This window comes from Peromyscus californicus, unplaced genomic scaffold (assembly GCF_007827085.1).
Source record: "Peromyscus californicus insignis strain IS unplaced genomic scaffold, ASM782708v3 Scaffold_7__1_contigs__length_154581171, whole genome shotgun sequence".
Taxonomy (NCBI): domain Eukaryota; kingdom Metazoa; phylum Chordata; class Mammalia; order Rodentia; family Cricetidae; genus Peromyscus; species Peromyscus californicus.
The window spans coordinates 117,752,039-117,769,190 of record NW_026294595.1 but is presented as its reverse complement, the minus strand read 5'-3'; the positions used below and the strand labels follow the sequence as shown (position 1 = coordinate 117,769,190).

At 38.6% G+C, this 17,152-nt stretch overlaps 1 pseudogene; it reads right to left on the bottom strand.

The window, feature by feature from the left end:
- Positions 1-12,131: 12,131 nt before the first annotated feature.
- LOC128100990 (TGF-beta receptor type-1-like) lies at positions 12,132-16,852 on the bottom strand (annotated as a pseudogene).
- Positions 16,853-17,152: the final 300 nt, after the last annotated feature.

Here is a 17,152-nt window from a genome sequence, read left to right as displayed (position 1 = left end):
ATTTTTGGGGCAGCAGAAAAATGACTGCAACCAGTTGGGAATAAAACTGTGTCAAGACACCTAAATTATAAAGATGGCAACTGCACTGTCTCAGTGGCTCTCAATACACATATATTTTCCCTACTTTATCTGCACATGTTTTATGTTTCTCATTAAATGTTTTTCAGTATCTTGCAGCAGTGACTTTGGGAAAGAGACATGCTTAAAGGAAAAGGCACCATAAAACTATACTAGATGTATTTTGCCTTATTTATGCTAGATAGAGCCAGGAAATGTATGGCAACTGGCTTGCATCTTCTTTCTCCCTACAGGTAGTAATTACACTAAAAATTTTATGTAGAGTGAATTATTTTCACAACAAGCATTAAACAAATCTAAGTGTTATTGTTGAACATCAAATCAAGTTTACATTTTCTCAGCTGTTTGAAATTATGTTCAGCTAAATTTTACCAAAAAGCAATCCTCTCTTTCTTTTCAGGGAAGAAATAAATTTGTGCAATTAATTTCCTTTCATTGCATTTCACCCTTGCTTTTTTAATCCTTCATAAGCACACTCTTATTTTTACAGCCAATGAATAAAGGAATGAATGCCAGAAATGACTATTACTTACATGTAATGCTATGTCCATGCTAGAATGCAGTGTCATTCTTGTATATCAAAATAATACCCTCTCCCTGGAATGGGTGGGATCTTAGGTTGGCTATGATAACATATGCATTCCATAAGGTTTACAAACAAGTTTTTTTTTAATTTGGAGATCTGAAAATCAGCCCAAAGAAAGACAAGAAGAAAATCAAAACACTTTGGTGTTCTGTTTTGTGAGACATGTAGGTTACACACAATATACTATTGTCTGTCCTCACAGAAGTCAGGTAAAGTAACATCACACAGTTCCCTAGCAGACCATAATGTGTCAGTCCTTCAGACCTAGGTAATGAACTCAATGATGTATGGATAAAAAATTTAAGTGGTGATACATGCCTTTAATCTCAGCATTCTGGAAGTAGAGGCAGAAGGAAATCTCTAAGTCCAAGGCCAGTCTGGCCTGCATAGCAAGTTTCATGCCAGCCAGGGTACAGTGAATCCTAGTCTCAAATACAGGACACAATTTGTAAGTATAGTTAGTTATGTTTTTCCTATGATTCACCACTGCAAATTATTTGGGATTCTTAGGTCTATAACTAGTTGAAATCTAAGTTTTTAAAACATACACAATGTATTACTGATTTTGTGGGCATAGTACAGATATCCAGATCTAATGCTCCTCAAATGTTAACATGTATGCAGTTTTCCTAGAGTTTTTGCTAAACAAAAAATCTGATTTAGTGAGATTAGAATAGGGCATGAGAAGTTTTGACAATAAAATCCTAGGTGATACTGATGCTTCTAGACCTGTACTACATTTTAGGTACCAAAAAAAAAATCTCTCATCTTAAAAATATACAGTTGATTACCCCAGTATTGCATAGTAGTTAGCTATAAAGCTGCAGAGATAACAGCAAATGCAGAATACTAGTGTCTTAGCACATATCCTGTTGCTATAACAAAATACCTAAAATTGGGTAGTTTATAAATAATAAAAATTTATTCAGCTCAGTATTCTGGAGGCAGGGAGTCCAGAGCATGACATGAACATCTGATCAGCATCTGGTGAGGGCTTCCTTGCTACATCACCATATGGCAGAAGGCAACACAGTTGAAGCAGAGCACATAGGCCAGAGAGATTTCCTGTTATAACAAAGCCACTCCCAAGATAACCTACTAAGTCACTGCTTTAGTGGTTTAAATGAGAATAGTGCCCATAGGCTCATATATTTAAATACTCGTTTCCCAGTTGGTGAAATTGTTTGGGAAGAATTAGGAGATACGGTGTTGCTGGAAGTGGTGTGTCAATGAGGGTGGGACTTGAGGTTTCAAAGGACTCTTGCCATTCTCAACACTGTTTCTCTCTGTCTCTATCTCTCTCCATCTCTGTCTCTAAGTCTCTCTGTCTCTGTCTATGACCCTGCCCCCTGCTTCCTACTTGCCGATAAAATGTAAGCTCTCTGCTATTGCTCTAGCACAATGCCTGTTTGTCTGCTGCCATGCTCCCTACCATAATTGTTATGGACTCTAATCCTGTGAAACCATAAGCTCCAAACAAACTCTTTCTTCTACAAGTTTGGTTGGTCATGGTTTCTTACCACAGCAATAGACTAAGACACCCATTCATTCACTAGTTGATTAATCCACAGCCCCCATGACACAGTCTCTTCCCAAAGGCCCCACTTCTCAATACTGCTGCACTGGGAACCAAGTTTCTAAATGAGGCTTGGAGGGGAGAAACCCTGTTCAAACCATAGCAGCCACCTTCTTATGTAAACACAATATTTATATAACAACTATTTATTTCAAAAATGGTACCAGTTATCTTGTTTCCTTTATTTAAATGTCTTCCAATGGACAATGAAAAATAAATATTAAGAGGAAGAAGTCTAGAGTTTTTGATCCTCTTCAACAAGTGATTGCTTGTTTAAGAGTTCTTACTTTCCAAATTATAGTGGTCATTAATATCGTGAGAAAACAAAATCCAATTCTTGTCTTATACCAGGCTCACAGAAGACATGTGCTACACTCTGCATTTTGAAAAATTGGCATTGCCATGCACTTTCTTCAGATAAAAAGTTTAAGAATATGAGGATGCAGCACTAACAGACCAGTATATCTGAAACACAGATGCTGAGGGACAAGGCAGAAACACAAAAGAGCCAATGCAGAGTTTGCCAACTGCTTTTGGTCTTTGTTGTCTTGGAAACATATCCCAAAATACAACTTCTGTTTCTTCTAGGTCTCTGAGTAACTTTAATGATTGGAAAACATCTTCTCCCTTCTATCCTCCATCAACAGTTCAAACTGATCATGTAACATATACCAGAGATAATTCATTGTGCTTTAGGAGGTATTTGTTAATATACACATAGCTTAACTTACCATGACTTGCAATATTAATATCTCTAATAAATAATTGTTTAACAATATATTATATAACTCAAACAAGTTCTCTGCAAGCTATTCTTATAATGAGGACCATTTTCATTCGAACCACTATAATGGGCTAATGGGTTATCTTGAGAGTAGCTTTGCTGTAACAGGACCTCTCTCTGGCATACATGCTTTGCTTCATCATGTTGCCTTCTGCCATGTTGTGATGTAGCAAGGAAGCCCTCACAAGATGCTGATCAGATGCTCATGTTATCCTATGGACTCCCTGCTTCTGTCTGGAGAATCCAAAACAATTATGTAAATGAGGCAGATACTTCCAATTCCGCTTTGTTTCAGGTGAATGTGGGGCTAGTTTAACTCTTTGAAATTTCTCTAATATTGACTAGCAGAAATATCATCTCATGAGTTAATGAGTTTATTAAAACTGATGGCAAAAAGCCGGGCGGTGGTGGCGCATGCCTTTAATCCCAGCACTCGGGAGGCAGAGCCAGGCGGATCTCTGTGAGTTCGAGGCCAGCCTGGGCTACCAAGTGAGTTCCAGGAAAGGCGCAAAGCTACACAGAGAAACCCTGTCTCAAAAAACAAAAAACAAAACAAAACAAAAAAAACTGATGGCAAAAAATAAGAAGTGGTATTGTATCTTCCAGAATAATGAGCTGAATAAATCTGTATTCTTTATGAACTACCCAATTTTAGATTTTTGTTATAACAACAGGGTATGTGCTAAGACACTAGTATTCTATATTTGATATTATTTTTATATTTGATATTATCAATGCAGCATTAGAGTTAACCATATATTCTTATAGGTATGACTGATTTTGAGTACAAGACAAGCAAAATATATAGATCTGAGGTTATTATAAATTTTTATAGTAGAAATCCAAGTAACTGATAACTACAAGACCCAATTCTAGTGTTTTTACTGTGAAATTTAATCCCTTATTTATTGAATACCTACGTGGATGTATCTCCAGTTATGGTGGTGTTTTCCACCATAACCCATGGAACCCATAACCCTAATGAACCCATTAAAAATTGAAATATTGAGTCAAAATGCATTTAATAGACATAGTAGATTAGATCACCCTAACTTAAATGGTCTTAAAACACCCTTTGGTAAAGCAAGATCATAATGAAATGCTAATTATCTCATGCAACTTATTGAATATCAACAGGAAAAAGCTGAGTAGCTGTATAAATAATTGTAGCATTGCTGAAAAAAACAACTAAAGCCAAACCATGGCAAGTGAGGAACCATCAGCATAAGATGTCATTATATATGTGTATATATTATATTGTATTATTATATTATATTATATTTTTGTCAAACTTAGAGAGAATCAGTGGTCTGTAGAACCTTCAGAGATGGATTCTGAAGAAAAAAAATACCATTTTACTACTCTAATTTTAGACTGGTCAGTATCATCTGGCAACAAAGGATGCAGGTGTGTATAAAACATTTCAGGCATGATTTAACGTCCAGAGACAGGTTGAATTCTGATCACAAAGGAGTTGAGCGAGAAAGTTCTGAAGTCCTTACTTTGAATTGCAGATTGTGTTCAGACAAGACAACCCTGAAAATCATTTCTGTCTGGGGAATCCAAAACAATTATGTAAATGAGGCTGATATTTCCAATTCTATTTTGTTTCAGGTGAATGTGAGGGTAGTTTAACTCTTTTAAATTTCTCTAATATTCACTGGCAGAAATATCATCACATGGGTTAATGAGTTTATTAAAACTGATGGCAAAAAACAAGAAGCGGTATTGTATCTTATTGAGATTAGATAGTCTTCCTTTAGTTATGATAGTTTTTCCATCTCTAATATGAAGCTACTTTCTAACATTTAATGTATTAAATTTGGTAAATTACTTCAGCTCCCAAAAGATATTAATATAACTTATAATACATTTTGTCATCTCAGTAGAGGCCTCTGAATCAGAATGGTCAGTTTGCAAAGCCCGCAAGGAATTAGTTCTAAGTTATTTCATTGTGACTGAAATTGCAAATGTCAGATTTTATTGTGAGTGGCTATGACTGAAAGAGCTCATTCCTCCCTTTCTTCAGCATAAGGTATCCCAGAAGTCTTTGTGTCTTGCTAAACTTTAAGTATTCTAAGATTTTACCATATTACAACTTTGAGACTCTTATTTTTGTCTTGGTTTTATTGGGGATTGAGCCCCAAACCTCAACTTAGGCTGGACAAGAGTTTCGACCAATAAATTGAACCTGCAGCCCAGGACACTCTTAGTTTTATTGAGCACCTACAAATTAGGAAATCATGTTAGCTGCCAGAGATGAGCAAGAAAGACAAACAAAATACCTCCTTACACATAACTGATCCCATGGGATGTCAGACTAACATGTAAATGTTTGTGAGTTGTAGATAACTATTACAGAGATGTTCCCATGACTAATGCTATATCATAAACTACACCCCACGGACTTAATGGTCTGAAACAGTACCTCCTGGATTATGTTAAGTGGGCTTTTGGATCAGGAATTCAATCAGAGTGACAGCATGGAATTTTTTATCCTTGTGGAGAGACTGAGTGTCACCCAGTAAAACTCAGCTGATGAACAGATTGACTTACAAGATTCAAACATTTTCACTCATCCATTTGGTGATAAGAATAGCTAAGAGATGGGGTTCAGAGAGGGATGTCAAATGGAACATTGTCACATGACATCTCTAGCCTGATGTCTCAGGCTGTTTGAATTAATAATACAATAGCCAAATTCTCCTGAGAAAATTAACCAGACATTGTACATAGATCTAATCTGGGATGTCATACAATAAAACTTTCAGAAAATTCTTTGGTTCCAGTCGTGTGGTAATGCTAACCTACATTCAATGGGAAAGGAACTGACCTCCAGTTCCTGAGAAGAGAGTGGCAAATTCATAGCATAGACATCTGCCAGAGGTACATACTATCATGGTAGAAAGGGAACATTTACAGAGTTATGGGTAATAATAAACTGGTCGGTGGCTAAGTAGGAACTAGGAGGAAAGTAATAGGACATTGTCTAGATAGTTACATCTTCCAAAGGCTGTGAGATAGAAAGCAAAGTACTGAATCTGAGGAACTGAAAGAAGGGAGAAAAAAGAAAAAAATCAAAGGAAGATACGTGAGACACATGAAATAGGCAGAATCTAAAATGAGGAAGGTGTCAGACACCAGGCAAGTTAGGACAACTGAGTGCAATCTAGGGATAACAGAAACAAGACTCTCAAATAGGGGAATAATGAAACCCGAAGCTTCAGAGCAGTGGTTCTCAATGTTCTTAATGCTTCAACCCTTTAATAGAGTTCTTATGCTGTTGTAACCCCCAACCACAAAATTATTTTGTTGCTACTTCATAACTGTAATATTGCTACTGCTACAAATCATAATGCAAACATCTGATATGTAGGATATCTGTCTGATATGTGACCCCCAAAAGGGTCATGCCCCAATATTGAAAACTGTTGCTTTTCGTGTATTTTTCTGAATGGACTTGTTAGGTCAAGCCTGAGCCAGTTAGGAAATGATTATGGTGCCTAGACTGGTGCTGAAGGTGGCCTGGATTTATGGCAGTGATGAATTAGATGGACTAGGATTTGTTTGAAACCATAATTAATAAGTCTATTTGGTGAGCAGACCATAGAAGGTGTGAGGGTTGTAAAGTATATTAAATACTGGGCTTACTATAACAAATTACCACCAACTTAATATCTTTAGCAGAAATTTATCCCATCACAGTTCTAGAGGCCAAAGGATGAGACCAAGGTGTCAACTGGACTACAGCCTCTTTGAAACACAGGGAAGAATCTGTACCATGTCTTTCTCTTGGATTCTGGTGATTGCTGGAATTTCTTAGCATCCCTTGGCTTACAGACACATCACTCTAATCTCTGACATTACATGATGTTTTCTATGTTTGTGTTTTCCTTCTTCTCTTATAATGGCACAAGTCACATTAAAACAAGAATCCACCCTGCTGTGGGGTGATGTCATTTTAATTGTGGGTTTAATACCATATTTCTTAAAAAATCACATGTGCTGGTCCTGTCTTTCTGTGGGAGCCACCATATGAGGTAAAGACAGGGATAATGATTCCTTCCAGGTTTTGAGGACCTTGAGATTAGGAGTGGATGTTATTGAAACAGGAGCAAGCTAGAAGAGGGATATGGAGAATCAGTGTTTTATTTTAGATAGATTAAGTTTCAGTTAATTGTGAACTGTCCAGGTACAGACATTAAGCAGACAGTTAAGTAGGCAGGTCTTAAGGTTCCAGAAAACCTGGAAAACCTCTATGCTGTGGGACACTGCTAAGTGACAAAAAAAAGTAAGCCCTGATACTGGCTAGAGAGAAGAGAAAAACAGTGCAGAGCCCAAAGGACCTCTATTCCCGCCCCCAAGAGGAAAACGTCAAGGCTAATAACATACTGGTGCATATTTAACAATTAACTTTTCAAGAGAAGGAGAGAAGAAAACCCTGATTGGTAGAGTGTACCAATTCCCATGATATTCTCCTCATGGTCAGTTGATTTGAAATTACCATGAAAATTTAAATATTGGCTTTTAAATATCTAGCTGATACAAACCAGCTCTTGCATGCATCTAAGCTTAAAGCCATACTTATTAGTGCATGAGTAATTAAGCTGCTTTCTATGGGGTTTTGTATCTTTACTTATGAAATGAATAACTGTTTTCAATGGTCTTATTCTAGGCCCCATCTTGCTCTTGTATAGCACAATGTAGCATAAATTCTAATAACAAATATTTAGTTCTGACCCAATAGTCACAGGGGCTCTTGAACAGGGTGTATGATGCTTTAAAATTAAAGAATCAAATAGTTAAGTATAGGTAGTAACATTCCTGTTCATTGTCAGCTCCTGGCTTATAACCTTATATTCACATACTTGAAGGAGGAAGCTGGGAAAACTCTTTCGAATTCTTTGTAGTCTTGATTACTGAGGTCTTTGGTAAAATCCATTGTCTTACTTTTACAATAATATTGGTAATGTTTACCCTGTTCATCAGTCAAACAATTATATCGGTTAGTCATTCTGAAAGCTAATTTTGATGAATAGTTTTTCTGCATAGCTCAGAGCTCATTTCTTGTCATCATCAGTGACTCCATCTCTTTCTAGACTAAACAGTAAAAATGGTAAAAAATAAAATCTTGCCTTTTCCATTTATCGGATGTGAAAACTTCAAGAATCTAACCCAAGGCTCTCTTGCATGCTATGCAAGCACTTTATCAAAAGAGCTTCATCCTCAGCTCCCTCTTTAACTTCTATTTTAGATGCTAGAACATGGACAGCATTGAAGGTTTGCTTTCCTTTTAATGTAAGAGAAGTCAAAGATTCTATTCCAATTTTGGTTAGTTTTTATAAGCAAATTGACCCTTATAAGGGAGATGCTGTATGACCTGTCAATGAAACAAAGCTGATACAGGTTTCATGACAGGAAAGAGAAAGAGTAGTAGATATGGAATTATTTTTGAACAGCAACACTTGGCTTTCCTCCACTGAAAGAGTCAATTTATTAGCCATTAGCTAAAAGGTCAACTGGACTGTCTGACCTTAAGCAGGCTGACTGGGCACTAAATACAATCATTCTATTTATTTATTTATTTATTTATTTATTTATTTATTTATTTATTTATTTATTTATTTATTTATTTATTTTTGTGGACAATGTGAGGGTTGACTGGGCCTGTCAACAGTGAAGTTTTGGGGAGGGGCATGTGGGCCTCCCCTATGGAACTATTGGATACTGATACATTTTAGGGGAGGGACAGATATTATCTTCAGTTGTGTAGCCACTGGTGAGCCCATCAGACTTGAGTGGATACTTTCTAAGCTATAGTAACACATACTGCCCCGACTAAACTCACTGGTACACACACACACACACACACACACACACACACACACACACACCATGAACATGAGAAAAAACACCTTGTGAGGAGGAAGTAGCTTTGGCAACAGGGGAAGATATGAGAGGGTGGGGATGAGAGTAACCAGAATTCATTAAACACGTGTGTGAGATTGTCAAAGGACAAATTTAATTAATTTAAAGTTATCAAGAGCATTAAATGTAAGTATCCTGACAGCATCTGTAAAGTAGAAGTTTTTAATATCATCATTTTTGGTACATTCCTAAAAATCATCCTTTTTGAAACATCCTTGTAAATTATAGCCTGTTTATTTTATACAATTATAATTCTAGTCAATATCCAACTTTATATCTTGATTTTTTTCCTTTGCCTTCTACTGCATTACAGTATGCTTATGACCTCTCTACAGAAAAGCTTTTGGCTTTTTACCCTTACTTTTTACTCTGGAGAGTGGCCTCAAGAAGGAGTTATTGATGTCTTCCTCTCTTGCAGTAATCAATACTCAGCATTTGTAGAAGAGAAAGTTCACAAGAAACAAAAAAGACGCCGTCAGTAGCTGAGAGCTCACTTGTGGAGATGGAGACTAAATTGATTTGAATTGGTCCAGAGAGCTGAGCTAAGACCCAGATGTAGACATCACAGGGGATGCACAGCTCTGCTCTATGAGCTGATTGAAAAGTATCCAGACTCATTCCGGTTTCCTTTCTGTTGCTATCATAAAACGCTCTTACCAAAAGCAAATTAAGGGAAACGGGGTTTATTTCTGCTCAAGGTTGGAGAGTCTGCTTACAAGTTACAGTTCATCACTAAAGGAAGAAAGGGCAGGATCTCAGGTGAAGACTTGGAGCAGAAACCATGGAGCAATGTTGCTTGATTACCAACTCATGCTTTGATAGCTTTCTTTTTGTATTTTATAATTTAATTTAATTGTACATATCAGCCACGGATTCCCCTGTCTTCCCTCAGTGCCTTAAAACCACAATGTTTATATTATTATGTCTCTGTTATGAGGTGACTAATGGTTTCTCATGTCAGACAGAAGCCAGGGTTAGGATAAACATGAGCAATTCCTTATTCCTCTGTCTGGCATTTGGACTGGCAGACCTTAAACAGCTACAGGACTGGGGAATGTCCATTCTGAAGTATCTCTGTGTCCATGTGGTCTTCCAGCATGATGACTTTAACATAGCAGACTTGTAAGATGGCAATATGGAGCTGGGCACATATATGTCCCTAGCTGGAGCACCAGGCAGAAATTGTGTAACCTTGTATGATCCAGCCTTGAAAACCATGTAGTTTTTTTTCAGTTGTCCTTTGTCACTGAGACAGCCCAAAGACCTATCCAGATTTAGAAGGGCGTCTCTGTGCTTTGTTGGGGAACAATATTTGGAAGCTCCCATGGAACCAGAGATAGTCTGTGGACATTTTAGGAAAATGTCATCTGATATGTGGGCTTTGTAGAACAAGGATTTGGTTACATTTCTGGGTGATGGCATCGTATTCTCATATAGCCTCTCAACATGTCTCAGTTACTTTGTGCCACCAATATCTCTGATGTAGAAATTGTAACAAAGTCTGAGCTATCTATAGAAGGGGGTATCAGTCTATAATGGAGGGAAAAGAGAATGTTTAGAACTCACTCAATAGTGATATTGGGGGTAGAGCAGGAAGTCAAGTTCAAATCAAGGTACTCAGAATCCCTTGATGGTCAGTAATCTGTGGACTGGGAAAGTATGGATGATATACATCGATATCAGCTAGAATTTGGATTCAAATATAAACAATAGAGTGACTGAAACTCAAAAAGATTTATTATATAAAAGACAATTGAGGGGAGTTGGACAAATGACTTGGTGCTTAAGAAAGAATGCTGCTCTTACAGTTCTCAGTGCCCATGATGGTCAACTCACACCACCTGAGACTCAAGTTCTAGGGGATCCTATACCCTTTTCTGATCTCCATGGCCAACTTCACTCACATGTACACACAGCCACAGACACCCCTGCACATATACAGTTAAAAATTAAAATATAATTTTAAAAAGGGTGATTGAGAGGATGGGAAGATGACTCAGTGGATAAGAGCACTTGCTATGCAAGGGCTTGAGTTCGAATCCACCCATCAGAAGGCAGATGTGATTCTGCACACCTATAACCTCAGCCCTGAGCAGGGTCAAAACTCAGATAGGAGAACTGCTAGGGCTTGATGAGTGCAGTTTAGCTTCAAGTTTAGTGAAAGCCTATCTCAAAGAGATAAGGTGAAAAGCGATTGAGTAGATTATCTGACACCCTCTTCTGGCCTCCCCATTCATACAAACAATGTGTACCCACACACATATGTGCACACCACACACACACACAAACACACACCACATACACACATAAATGCACAAATATGCATGTATGACAAATGAAGATTCACAGTCCAGGTTCCTCAAATTTCTCAAAGACAAAGTTACTTCAGTTTTCTGTTAGATATTCTTGTTCCTCTGCTTTTATTCACAAGGTCATGGTGCAAGGTGGCCGAGGTGGCTCCTGGAATTTCAGCCATATTCCAGGTCTCTACCTTTTTGTCTTTCTCTTTTTTTAATTGGGTTCAACAAGTTTCAAGCAGTACCAGAAAATGTAGCTTCTAGTACCTTTGCCCAGGGTTTTTTTTTTTTTTTTTTTTTTTTTTTTTTGGTTTTTCGAGACAGGGTTTCTCTGTGTAGCTTTGCGCCTTTTCCTGGAACTCACTTGGTAGCCCAGGCTGGCCTCGAACTCACAGAGATCCGCCTGGCTCTGCCTCCCGAGTGCTGGGATTAAAGGCGTGCGCCACCACCGCCCGGTTTTTGTTTTTTTTTTTTTCTTAAGACAAAAAAAATCAAAGTCGTATTTACAGTTAAGGTCTCCATTTTTTTTTTTTTTTTTTTTTTTTTTTTTTTTTTGGTTTTTCGAGACAGGGTTTCTCTGTGTAGCTTTGCGCCTTTCCTGGAACTCACTTGGTAGTCCAGGCTGGCCTCGAACTCACAGAGATCCGCCTGGCTCTGCCTCCCGAGTGCTGGGATTAAAGGCGTGCGCCACCACCGCCCGGCAAGGTCTCCATTTTAAAGACAGCCCCTGAGATGGCTAATCTTCATTTCCAGCTTGACTGGATTTAGAATCACGTCAGAGACACACCACTGGGCACATTCACGAGAGTGCTTCCGCCAGCGGGGTAAGATATCCTCAGAGTGAGCAACACTTTCCAGCAGGCAGCCTGAATACAGAGAGGGCTAAGGAGAGAGTAGTTTGCATCTGCCCTTTTCAGCTGCTTCTTGCTGCTCTAGTACATCTATGGCTGCTGCTTCCACCACTACCACTACTGCCTCTGCAACATCAGCCTCCAGCTTCCCAACAGGGAGTCAACATAGTGACTCTAGGAACCACTACACCTTCAGTGCAGAATGGGAAGGCTGAGGCGTCCAGCTTCATGGACTGGGCAGTTTCAGGTTCTCACTCTCTCCAGTGTTCAGACGACCACTTCTGGACTACTCAACCGTGGTCATATAAACTAATAAGTCTCCATATGGTATATAATCTCACACACACAGAGGCACACATGCACACACACACACACACACACACACACACACACACACACACACACACACAGAGAGAGAGAGAGAGAGAGAGAGAGAGAGAGAGAGAGAGAGAGAGAGAGAGAGACGCACATGCACACACACTTTATTGATTCTGTTCCTCTGTAGAACCTTGCCCGAAATACTCATTAAGTTAAATGGGGCATAAAGTCCTTTCTAGTGATATATAACTGTGTATTATTTCTTCTTTCCACTTCACTATAAGAAATGAGAGATTTATTTCAATGATTTGCAATCAGAAGTAGAGAAATTTTATGTAATTCACCTTCTACTCCAAATAGCAGATAACATTCCACTAGAGAACATTTCATTCTTTTGGTCAAAACAACCAGAGCCACGGTGACTGCAAAAGATTAGATGGTGTTCAGAAAATTCAATGAATGACACCCAATCTCTGAAACAGTCAATGAGCTGGTTTGTGTACCTTGTTTGTGATCTTGAGTGACACACCTGGCGATTAAGGTCATTGTTAATATTAAAACATGTGCTTAGTGCTGCACTCCGTAAGTGTGGACGACATGAAATACTATAGAATTTTCCACCTGCAATTTTCTGGCTTTCAGATGCCCAGCTGAAGGGCAGTTTCCTTCCTAAAGTTTTCCAAGCACCAGTGCTCTGCCATCTTTCTCATCTCTGGACTCAGGCACTGAGCCTATGTTTACATTCAACAGTTATGATCAACATTTACCACACATTGATCCAATATTTCACATTACTTGAAAATGCCCCGGTACTTGTGACCTGCTCATGTCACATGTAGAATTCTTACCTTTCCAAACTGAGCATGAACTCCTTGAGGTTAGAACCTTGCTTCATATTTATTTCCTATCATTCAGGTTTAGACATTCAATATATTTGAGGTGATAAAGTCCTAGTAGAGCACTTTGGCAGCAAGATCAAACTCAAGGGGCACATGTATCAAACGTCCCACTAAATGCTAGAAACAAAATTACTCAACTATTTTTGTCACAAAAGTAAATTATAGTCTACCTTCAAGGATGGCTAAATTACAGAGACAATTGTTGATAAGTATGTGAATTTGTATGAACATATTTAAACTGGTTAGCTAAAGTCATAGTTAGGCTATCTGATGGCCTGGATATTCTACATTTTTAAAAAGAATTTCATACATGAGTATTGTATTTGTACCACTTCTATCCCACCCTCCAGGCCCCCACAGCCCTTCTCATGTCCCCCCACATCCTCTCTAACTCATGGCCTCTTTATTATTTTTACATATGAGTCTGAACAACACTAAATGTACTCAGCAGAGGGTGTGTGCATATGTATGTGACCTGAATTTTACACTTAACTGTGGTGATCTTGTGTTCCCCAAAATATTGTGTACCCTAATAAACTTATCTGGGTTCAGAGAACAGAACAGCCACTAGTCAGACATAGAGGCCAGAAAATGTTGGCACACACATTAATCCTAGCATTCCAAAGGCAGAGATCTGTCTGGATCTCTGTGAGTTCAAAGCCACACTGGAAACAGCCAGGCATGGCAACATATGTCTTTAATCCCAGGAAGTAATGGCAGGAAGCAGAAAGGTATATAAGGTGTGAGGACCAGGAATTAGAGTCTGTTAAGCTTTTAGACTTTTGAGCAGCAGTTCAGCTGAGATCCATTTGGGTGAGGACTCAGAATCTTCCAGTCTGAGGAAAAAGATCAGCTGAGGAATTGATGAGGTGAGGTTAGTTGTGGCTTGTTCTGCTTCTCTGATCTTCCAGCATTCACCCCAATACCTGGCTCCAGGATTGTTTTTATTAATAAGAACTTTTAAGATTTTTGTTATACTTAACAAAAAGTCCATGTTCATATTTTTAATAAACAACAAAAATATTCCCTAGAATTCTCAAGACAACATGTATGATAGCCTCAAAATGGGAACCTATGTCCACCCATAGCACAGCACATAAAATTTAGCATGTTCATGCCAGTGAATGTTGTGTGACAACAGCAACAGAAGTGAACAGAACATGTGAAAGCATGCAGACAGAATTAATACACCTCACATACACAACTCTTTAGAGACAGGAGCACAACATCCAACAGCTCTTACTATATGGCTTCACTTAGGTAAATTTCAAAGGCAGGTGAGATTGGTCTGTCCTCTTAGGAGTAAAGACAGAGGATACTCTTGTCTTTTTCATTTTAGCCATTCTTGTAGGTGTGCTATAAGAATACACAATGAGAGATTTTGTTGGTTAATGGATGTAGACGAATTGTTAAATGGTCTTATTAATAAAACAAAAAAACTCAAGAGCCAGGTATTTGGGTGAATTCTGTAACATCAGAGAAGCAGAACAAGCTACAGCCAACCTCACCTCAACAACTTCTTAGCCAATCCTGTTTCATCAAACTGGAAGATTCTGAGTCCTCCTCGGAATGGATCTCAGCTCAACTGCTGCTAAAAGCCTAAAAGCTTAAAAGCCTCTAGTTCCTGGTCCTCATACCTTACATACCTTTGAGCTTCCTGCTATCACTTCCTGGGATTAAAGGCATGTGTCTTTCCCGAGCAAGACATGAGATCTCAAGTCCTGGGATTAAATGTGTGTTCCACCATGCCGGCTCTGTTTCCAGTATGGCCTTGAAGTCACAGAGATCCAGATGGATCTCTGCCTCCTGAGTGGTAGGATTAAAGGTGTGTGCCACCATCTTCTGGTCTCTGTGTCTATTTACTGGCTGTTCTGTTCTCTGATCCCAGATAAGTTTATTAGGGTGCACAATATATTGGGGGGACACAATATCACATTTCCTCTTTTTTGTCTAAAATAATAAAAGAAGCTTATAACTAATATAAGGAAACTATATCCAATAAGTATATACAATATATACAGTCAAGAATTACATTAACAACGTCTAGTCCATTAACATTTGACAGATTCAGACAAAAAACTCCATTATATATATTAACAATGTCCAGTCCATTAACATTTGATAAATTCAGACAAAAAAATTCATTATTTATCCTATTTTGGTGAGTTCAATACAAAATTTGTATACAATATAAAAAAATCCAATCCAATGTAAAATATTTAAAACAAGTAGTTCCTTTTAAAAAGTAGATTAAATAATCTACTTTTTTATCTTATCATATCCATATTCTCTCTTTCCCTTTTCATAGTAGATTCAATAATCTATCCATTTATGCTATTATTTCTATATCTCTTTTTTTAGAGTAGATAATCTACCTCTTCTCTATATCCTCTTTTTTTCTTTTCTTTTTTTTTAAACAAGAACTCTGACTCTAATCTCCTTTGTTTAGCTTTTTTTCTGACCATTAACAATTAACAACTTGAAACAATCATCGTAAACAATGACAATATCCACAACTCATTAAACAACCAAAAACTACCCACTCCACTTCTTGGGAATGTGGGCATCACGTTCTTAAAATTACTTTCTGCTGTTTGGGGGTGAAGTCATCTTTAGGGGATCCTGAAAAGAAAAATTTTGAGTTAATTGTTTCAAGTCCTTGCTCAAGTAGTCTGTGAATCTGGATCATCTCAGCTAGCCATCTCAAAATTGTCCTGAGCAATTTGTAGTCCAAAGCTGATCTTTGGGTGGTATTATTAGTCAGCTTAATGACTTTATCATAGTCCATGTGGAATCGTCATTGTGGGATCTCGTCATCTTTTTGAAGATTTCAAAGTCACCATTAGGTATGGTCATGGTTCCCTGCAGATTTGTGTGTGTGTGTGTGTGTGTGTGTGTGTGTGTGTGTGTGTGTGTGTGTGTGTATGTGTGTGTGTGTGTGTGTGTGTGTGTGTGTGTGTGTGTGTGTGTGCCTCCTCTGTGGTTTGGAGCAATGACAATTGTATCTGTGGCAGAATCGTGTCTCACAGACAGTTCCAAGTTTGCAATACAACAGTATAACAGGTTCCATTCTTCTTCACCAGGGTATTCTTTGATTTCCAATCTCTGTGAGCAATAGCTGGCTTTCCTTGGGTACCAACCATCTCCATGTGAAGATGGGCAAGATCACTGACGTAGACAGAGCGAGTGTGATCATCCCTTCCACTCTAACAGTGTATCTATTCAAGCAATCAAAGAGGGATCCATGCTCATGGTAATCCGACACCAGCCACAGCTGAGTCCAAGTGCCATTGTCTTTGTTGTCTGCTGCTATAAATCCTAGGATGTTTTCATGGCGTAACATCACAGTCTGATAAAACTCTGTCTCTGGGAACCATGAATTTTCTTCCCTAGAAGAGAACATCTTCATAGCAACTTCTTTTCCCCACCACCACTTGTCTCCCCAAACTTCTCCAAATCAACCTTTGCCAATGCTTTCTTGTAACATGATGGTCCTGGCAGTTGTCCTCTGAACAGGCAGAAATAAACCTTTCATCCCTGATTGCAGGGTCACTGCTGTCACCAACACAATGAGAAGTAGCTGGCAACATGGGGCAGTAGCTGCCACCACTGTTTGGGGCCTGGCCTGGCTGCAGCTTCTCCTTAGCAAGCCTCCCAGCCTGGCCTCGAACTCGGGATCCTCCTGCCTTTGCCTCCTTCAGCAAATCCTACCAGCGTGGGCCACCACAACCAGCCTCGTGCAGCTCAGGTCTGAGCTAGGGACTGCAAGGCTACAGGCAAGTAACTTTTTCAAGAATTTGTACCCCACAAGTTGGACACCAAATGTAACACGAGT